Source organism: Macrobrachium nipponense, chromosome 28 (assembly GCF_015104395.2).
Source record: "Macrobrachium nipponense isolate FS-2020 chromosome 28, ASM1510439v2, whole genome shotgun sequence".
Lineage (NCBI taxonomy): Eukaryota > Metazoa > Arthropoda > Malacostraca > Decapoda > Palaemonidae > Macrobrachium > Macrobrachium nipponense.
The window spans coordinates 65,824,285-65,833,325 of record NC_087217.1 but is presented as its reverse complement, the minus strand read 5'-3'; the positions used below and the strand labels follow the sequence as shown (position 1 = coordinate 65,833,325).

Sequence of the window (9,041 nt, the reverse complement as noted above, 5' to 3'; positions counted from 1 at the left end):
TTTTGGAATATATGTTTTATAAAAAGAGTAGAATTGCGTGTATGAAACGAAATAAGGATTTGTAAGTTCTTTAGAGAGTTTTGAGGAAGAAACAATGAGGCTCTTTAGATGTAATGGTTAACTTACATGGAAGGAAACGTTAAAAACCCACGAAAACAGGAAAAGCAAACGTCATATGAACACAGAATGCACTAAAGAGGACGGCGAAGAGAGCAAAGGAAAAAACCAGGCTAGGAAGAAGAAGAAGAAAGTATGGCAGGCACCGCAACACCACCGCTGCTGTCTTGGTTAGCATTAGCAGTACCCCTAGGGCGAGACTGCTACCGCCGCCGTTTCAACTTTCACAGAGAGAGAGAGAGAGAGAGAGAGAGAGAGAGAGAGAGAGAGAGAGAGAGAGAGAGTGAAACTGATCTATTTATCGCTGGACTTTCTCGGCGCTACAGGAAGACGATCGGTATATTTCTAGGCTTTCTTCGGCGACTAAACAATCATTTGGTCTTAGTAGCCGGCACAGATGTTCGATTTGTAGTGATGATACTTGGAATATTCGTGTTTACTATTATATGTTTATATATATAATATAAATATATATATATATATATATATATATATATATATATATATATATCATATAGATATATATATATATATATATATATATATATATATATATATAAATACACACACACAGACACACACACACACACACACACACATATATATATATATATATATATATATATATATATACACACATATACATATACACTATATCCAAAGTAGCACGAAGAAACACGTGCTTGAGAATATTAAAAAATCCAAGTAAGCGGTTTTCATTCACCTTCTTACGTGGATTATGTGATATATATACTATATATAAATTCGTATTTACAAAGATCAGTCTTGTAAAAAAGAAAAGCCTGCGTCGTTGTGAAATGGGAAATGTAATACGGATTCGATCTTCATGAGAGAGAAGGAGATAGGATGTTCTAATCGTTACATTCCGTAACAGTCACAGAAAGTAGAGCGAAATAAATATTTTATTCGATTTGATTTGCCAGTCACACGCTTGGTTGGGCTGTGAATCGGTTGCCACTGTAATTTTGATTTTTAACAGTTTCTTTTTCACACACACACTACACACACATATATATATATACACATATATATACATATATATATATATATATATATATATATATATATATATATATATATATATATATATATATATATATATATACTTGAAAGGTGTGGCTCTAGAATTGGAGCTAGTACTTTGGGATGAAGTTGCTTTCCCCATTCCCTGTTGTCCAACTGGTCTGTGTGCTGACGGTGTCTGATATTTCTTGACAGAAGCAATCCATGCTTCACCTTGTTAATTGGATAAACAGCTGCAAAGCAAGTTTATTGGAACGTTAGCAATATAATATATATATATATATATATATAGCCCTATATAGATAGATTATATTTATGTTTTACAGCTATATATTATGTACATAGTATATATATATATTATTATATATATATATATAGATATAGTATATAATATATATAGATATATAATATATAATATATATATCTATATATATATAGGATATATATATATATATATACATCTATATATAATATATATATATATATATATATATATATATATATATATATATATATATATATATGGTATATGACTTATATCTTATATGTAGCTATATGTATAGTGTATATATGTTTGTGCATTCACGCAGAACGATGGAAGGACTTTAACGAAATTAGAGATTTTTTATTTTCTAGAGAGAGAGAGAGAGAGAGAGAGAGAGAGAGAAAGGCGACAAGGATTCCAGTGCACGTACATATTTACCTCCCTCCGTCAAGGAAACGGATAGCTGAGCGTGACTGTTACAATTACCGTGGACTACAAAGTAAACCGAATGCTTCTCCGGGTCACTGGACTGTGGTCACTGGCGAATATTCGACCAGAACAGGATTTCTTGGACCAGTCTTCATCTGACGGCCTGAAGAGTCTTACAAGTTTTTTTTTTATTTCCTAAAAAGATGAACCTGACTGAGATGCGTAGTAATCGTTGCCTTATCATTGTTTTTTTTTTTTTTTTTTTTTTTTTTTTTTTTTTTTTTTTTATTGAGAGTTTTATTTTAAGCACCCTTGGCCCAAAGCTTCTCGAATGAGGCATATTAAAGAACATGTCAAGATATTCGTCTGTTTAGGACTTTTTCGTGATGCTCATTTACGGATCTCGAAAATCTTGAAAGTTCATTTGCCTTCTTCAGAAGTTTGCAGTTTGTTTGTAGTATTGGGAATACTTTTGGAAAGAAACTGCGTGTAAATACTCTGGAAGTCTGGTTTTCTGGAAGTGTTCCATATCCAGATATGCAATTTTTTCTTATTTTCATGATGGTTAATATAGTTAAAATGCACAGTTGCTGACGGGAAAATATTCCTATGATATCGAATTGTAGCGGATTTTCTCGCATGGTAATATATAGGGTGATTTTAATGCACTCTACGTAATGATCTCACTATCTTTCTAAATAATGCGGCTTTACTTAGTTTTCTTGGGGAATCAGTAGAAAAATTATGAAATGTTAAACGGGACTGACACACACACACTGTGATTACTGCATCGAATATTTGTATAGAACAGCAGAAGAAAATAATGAATGAATGAAGTTCGTAAACCTTAACTTTCTCTCCTGGCATTGAACGCATTCTTTCGAAATCACCCTCATTGAAAATCGTCTAATGGCAGCGAATAACAGCTTGTCTGTGATTCATCCTTATGGCTAGATTCGACTGAGTCTCGGGCCATTCATTCACTGCCCCTCGTGCATAAGCGAATCGATCTTACGTCAATATAACGCCACTGGTCGTTGGTTTATTGAGTGTGGCCCTCGGTCAGTAGGGGCTTCCATTACGTGGGTCGTGTTGGAGCCTGGGATCGAACGTGATATGAATGAAGTAGTGACAGAGTTACCAGATGTTGACATTTTTCCAACTCACAAGGGCTCCCTTTTAGTTCTAGTCTCATAATTTCTTCATGTGTTATTATGTTTTCTTAATTTTTTTTCCTTTTCCAGGTACGATTCCTGCTGGCGTGTCTTTACTATAAGGTATAGTGACTTAAGGACATTTTTTCCGTCCTTTCTGTTACATGTGGGAATAATTTCACAATTTACAAAATTCTTTAGATTTTCCAAGAATTAGTTTTTCAAACCGGAAATTTGATATATCCATGCATCTTTGCGCATAGTTCAAGAGTAATGTAATCACATTTAGTAAATTCAACCTAGAGATAATAGATAGTAGTTGTGGAAGCGTAGCGGGCAACTCTTTGAGCGATCTTGATAAATCCAGTACACATACGAACACCAACGATAACCATTACATCCCCTTGTCATGTTGCTGGGTCCTTGTTATCAGGTTACGTCCACATATTCGGGTGGATAATTACGTGTTGGACACACCCAACCCTTGGAAGATATATTTTCAAGTAGGCAGATGTATATGACAACTGACGCTGTAACCGTATGTAAGTTTAGAAAATCCCCCCACCCTCTCTCTCTCTCTCTCTCTCTCTCTCTCTGTCCGTCTTTGCGCGAAGTTCTTGGTTATTAGTGCGAAAGATGTAATCTTCAAACATAAAGGTGAGAAAACACCTCTGCTTCTTAAGACTTAAAATGCATTATTACTGACAGTAACGAGGCACATTTGCTTTCATGGTTAGAGAACTGTTGCAGTCACTTCCCCAATCTGTGTTTGTATGTCTGTGTGCGAATTGTTATGTAATATATAATCTTGATTCATTTCAAAGAGTGGAAAGTCTGACGTTTGGCGATTACATTGAAAAGTGGAACTTTTGACGTCAGGAATTATGCTCGGTTGAGTGTTTCGTCATATTAAAGGTTGGCGAGAGTGAGTTTTTTTTTCATAGATAATTTAGGAAAATTTAGATGATCTGTTTCGCTTTTAACAACTGGGATTTGTCAACAAAGTTGGAAAAGTACATTCGACGTCTATAGAGAAAGTATTCGTTATTACCTGATCAGTCTGGTTAAAGAATAATTATAGTACTAATTTGAGCAATAAGAGTAAAGGATTAATCGATAGTGATATTATTCATAAGTTGTACGAAACTGTCGGTATCTTTCGAAAGACAAGATTAAATTGATAAACTTGACGTTGATGCTTTTCAAACGTTGATTGGCAAACTTTTAAATTACAGGTCAGTCACCATACCAGCGAAGCGAGTGTAGCTCTTACAGTGAAAACCCGATTACAGGAGCAGAAACAAACTTTTGTGTGACAGTGTCACACAATTAGATATAATTGTAGTACTCAATAACTCGACAGTATGATGGAAAACCTGTGTCAAATAGAGCACTAGCCATAAAAACTAAGTTATTATTGTTTAAAAACAATGAAGAAACAAAGCCAAGCTACAACGAGGAAGGATGTTACACTTTCACAGCAAACATTGCACACACAGACTTAACCAAAGTTAAAACTAATCGGACGAAGTATCGAAATATCTTAACGAAATATCGACACCCTTCATGGGTCAAACGGAACAGACAAACGAATAAACAAGCGAAACAAATAAACTTAATGAATCCCCATCCAGCTGCTATCGACCTCCTAAAGACAACCGTGGCATTAATCCAATTTGGCAATCTGCATAGGCGCAGGGCCCTGGGGGGGGGACCGCTGTGGTTGGGGGTGGGGGTGACTGAAGGGGAGTGGGTTAGGGAGTGAGTGGTATGCAAAGAGCTAGAGGGACAACCTGGTTCATACAAGAGAAACGTGATGTGGTTGTAGTTGTGCTGAATACCAAGTGCAAGACGAATGAGAGAGAGAGAAAAAAAAAATGGAACAGAAAAAAGCAGGAGAGGAAGGCCAGTGGCGTTGTTTGGTGGTAAAAGTGGCTGTTATTAGGTGTTTCCATTTGTTTTGTATACAGAGTTTAACAAGCTGTTTTATTATTGACAGTTTTTAGAGCAATGCCTTCCAGTAGATGTAGTACTGTGAAGAGAACGTCAAAGCTATCTGCGATGAGCGTAAAATGATAGTTGTAGAATAAAAATATTCGCAATGACAGAAGCAATAGTAGTAATAATAATATAGAAGTTTAGCCACAATAATCCCATTCAATAAGATTTATAAACCCAGCAAGCAACTTTCAACCACCTTCCCAATCCTCAACCCCCCCCCACCCCACATCCCTCCCGGGGAAATACTCTCACCTCTAGCGAACTCAACTCTCACCTAGAAAACCGACTTACACGCTGAACTAATTTCTCAGTAACCTCGAAAGGTCTCTTCTCACCTCTCACGTCCTCAACTCTCACTCTTGTTTCCTGGTTCGATTCTCATCACTAAATGGGCATTCTTACGTTCCTTTCTCCGAAATCTCGATCAAAACGTTCGTGGTATTCTGAATAAATGAGATTCAAGAATAACGGGGTTTTCCTCACTGCAAGTAATGAAAGGAGAGAGAGAGGAGGAGAGAGAGAGAGAGAGAGAGAGAGAGAGAGAGAGAAAGTACGACTAACTCTTTGTCGAGAAAGTATATAGATGGCTGTTTTTATAAAAGAGAGAGAGAGAGAGAGAGAGAGAGAGAGAGAGAGAGAGAGAGAGAGAGAATACGAATAACTCTTTGTCAAGATAGTTTAGATAACTTTGTACAAAGAGAGAGAGAGAGAGAGAGAGATAGAATAGGTGTTCGTTGAGAGAGCATGGAGGGTTTATGCACTGAGAGAGAGAGAGAGAGAGAGAGAGAGAGAGAGCTCAAATCATTAGTTATCTATCACAGAATTCCAACACACGATGGTACAGCCACTACACTCGTACTACATGTGCCGGCAGGCGATCCAATCCCCTTTTGTAATGGCATATTTTCCCATGCAATGAGCATTGCCCTGATTACGTTGAAACATCCCCACGATTGAGCGACGATTTTAATGATGATGCTGAAAAGTCATGACTCAATCGAGTTTCACGGTTAAACGTGATGTCGTCGGAGTAACAGCGCTACAGTTCAACGTCACATTTTAGTTGCTTTAGTTTGTGTGGGTTCGTAGCACTATTACTATTATTACTGGTTTTTAGCGAGGTGAAATATTTCATTCTTGTGATTCCATAGAATTACTTTTAATTATGAACAGCTTAAGTGTGTAGTGAATATATATATATATATATATATATATATATATATATATATATATATATATATATATATATATATTATGTATTTATTTTATTGATTCATTTTTTTATTGGAGTTTTACTTAAGACAGCCAGAATTGTCACGTATTGTTGGAACGGAAGCAAGCAGAAGCTCAAGCGTTATAGAAAAGACAGTTATTAACAGCCAGTCACCTATATTTTTGTCTCTGATATCTGATTGTTGCTACGCTTGGGTCAGAGACGTCGTTGTGCGCATTCTATTTTAGGAGAAATTAAACGGAAATCATCTATTCATACATCGTAATTTTTCATATTTGAATCAGGTCTTATAGCCGTTGTTGTTTTAAAACGCATAATTATTAAAAATAAAATGTTTTAAGTTTGTCTCATTTGAAATTTTGAATCGGGGCTTATTTTATAGTTTTTTATATGTTGCTTTAAAATGCATAATTATTAAAAATAAAATGTTTTAAGTTTGTCTCATTTGAAAATGAAATTTATATTAAAAATTGATCTTTTATTAACTTTATATAGATCTCATGTATCTCATTTTTGAAGTGTTCTGGCTTTCCCTTTCGAATTCCGAACAGGGTTTCAATGATCCGTGAAGGTACTATATGGATTATGAAGTAAAAGTGGGGTTATGACTTTACAGACATGAATTTTGGATGGCTGCAGTGACTCTGCGATGACGTAGGATCACTGGCTGGAGTTGCGTCACAGCTATGGAATATATTCGGCTCCTTTCCGGCAGGAATGATTAAAGATAGTACTTGGAGTTACGCTGGGAAAATAAATGTTAGTTTTTTTCGTAATTTATAAGATTTTTCTCTTTTATATCGGTTATCATCGTCATTACTCGTGATACAGATTATTTTGTTTGCTTCAATATGCATTTATCACTGTTGACTTTAATTTTAAACAGAACGCTTTCCTCTACAACGACGTTTGCATAGTGTTATATATATATATATATATATATATATATATATATATATATATATATATATATATATATATAGTTTCTAGTATGGGGAATGAACTATTTTGAGGACTGTTTTCTTAGCTGCGATATAGATAAGTAGTGTCTAAAAGAATGTTTTAGTAATTTGACGCCACAGTTATTTGCGCTATTTTACATATCAGTTACCTTGCATTTGAAATAAGTTCCTTTAAACTTTTGTTAACGAGATCAACATGATTTTTGAAGTAGATGAATATTCATAAACAGGAATTTTGTTATATATATATATATATATATATATATATATATATATATATATATATCTATATATATATATAAATATATTATATATAGATATATATATATATATATATATATATATATATATATATACTATATATATATATACATACATATATATATATATATATATATATATATATTATATATATATATATATATATATATATATATGAATAATTCAACAGATATCTTCTGTTGCGGCCTTGAGGAAAATGCTCGCAACTTGTAAGGTTTGTCGTGGTTACTGGAAACGTTTAATCCTTAGCGAACACTGAGATTCGAAACTGAACGCTTCGCAGTGGAGTTTCTGCATAGAGAACATGTAGTATGTTTTGTTTCGTCCGTATCGTAATTTTCCGTACGAGGTTCTTTGGATTTACGAACACGTGAGAAGGAACATATCGCTCGTTGTTTTTCTTGAAATTTTCGTTGCATTCGTGATTAACTAAGTGATAAAGGAACAAAATTCAGCTGATAACCATTTAGTAAGTTCCTTGGCTTTCACGTTGTTCGTAAATCCAGTTATATTTCTTCTTTTAGTCGTTTTTCAATCCACGTGAGGGTTTGCACGTAAACCGGTTTTGGGAGAATCTGTTACGATTCTCAGTCCATCATGGTCAGTGCTTGTTCGGTCTACGATTATTTGTCTAACGGTGATTTCACACTTCAGACAGTCTCACTTGATCACTTGTAAGTGTTTCTTTCACAGTTAACGAAAATACATCAGTTTGTCCTTTTGTGGCTAGGAGGTCAACGAACTGGAAGGCGTTCCACATTTTCCTTTTGGTTGGGGGAAAACACACAGATATGAGAACAGCCATCAAAACACCTATACGTAGATCACGACCTCACAAAAGAGACACAAACACAAATCACCACAGTAATCCAATTATACTCGGTTGGACTCCAGGACGTGTCCCCGTCGAGACCTGAACCCTATCACGAGATTCACCTCCCGACGAAGGAAGGAGGCGAAGCAGCCCCGGCAGCAGAAGTATCAGTAGCAGACACTTGGTTTTCGTGTTGGGAGATACCTACCTTATTGTGTTATGTGCTGAGTGTGATCTAAACGGCAGGGAAAACTATACTGACGGGGGCAAACGGCCATACTTACGATTTTATACGGGGCGACTTTCATCGGCTAGCAGACCCCGCCCCCCGGTTTTGCCTGGCGCCGCCCCCTTCACTCTCTCTCTTTCTATCTCCCCCCTCACCTTTTTCTGTTCTTTCAGTCCGCTTTGGCTTCGGCTGCCGATGACAGTGGCGAGTTGCTGGTGGCTCTGCCATTTAACGAACGTTGCTCGCAAATCGGAGTGAGAAGACTTCGCTTCTCTCTCGAAATCCTTCTCTCGTATGCTCCAAGTGGCACAGTCCCCTCCCCCCCATCCTGTCTCCCCCTCACGCTCCTCAGCCGTCTCTCTCTTTCACTTCTCCGGTGTCTTGGCTGCTGGAAACAACTCTTCTCTTCGCTAATCTCATTACAAAGATTTCGGTCACCTTCTGTACAATGTTCATTTCACCTACGACAGTGAACGTTGATCTAATCTGAATGGCTCTTTTTGTCGCGGT

General features: G+C 36.2%; 1 protein-coding gene across 2 annotated transcripts in view; it reads right to left on the bottom strand.

Annotated features, from left to right (window-relative positions):
* The window catches only part of LOC135201846 (uncharacterized), a 101,854-nt gene extending 93,260 nt beyond the window's left edge, over positions 1-8,594 (bottom strand). Inside the window, exon 1 of one of the 2 annotated variants that reach the window (XM_064231131.1) lies at positions 8,511-8,594. The gene's annotated coding sequence lies outside the window, so the exon portion shown is untranslated. The remainder of the gene's footprint in view (positions 1-8,510) is intronic. The other variant, XM_064231133.1, reaches the window with a different exon arrangement.
* Between the last annotated feature and the right edge of the window lie 447 nt (positions 8,595-9,041).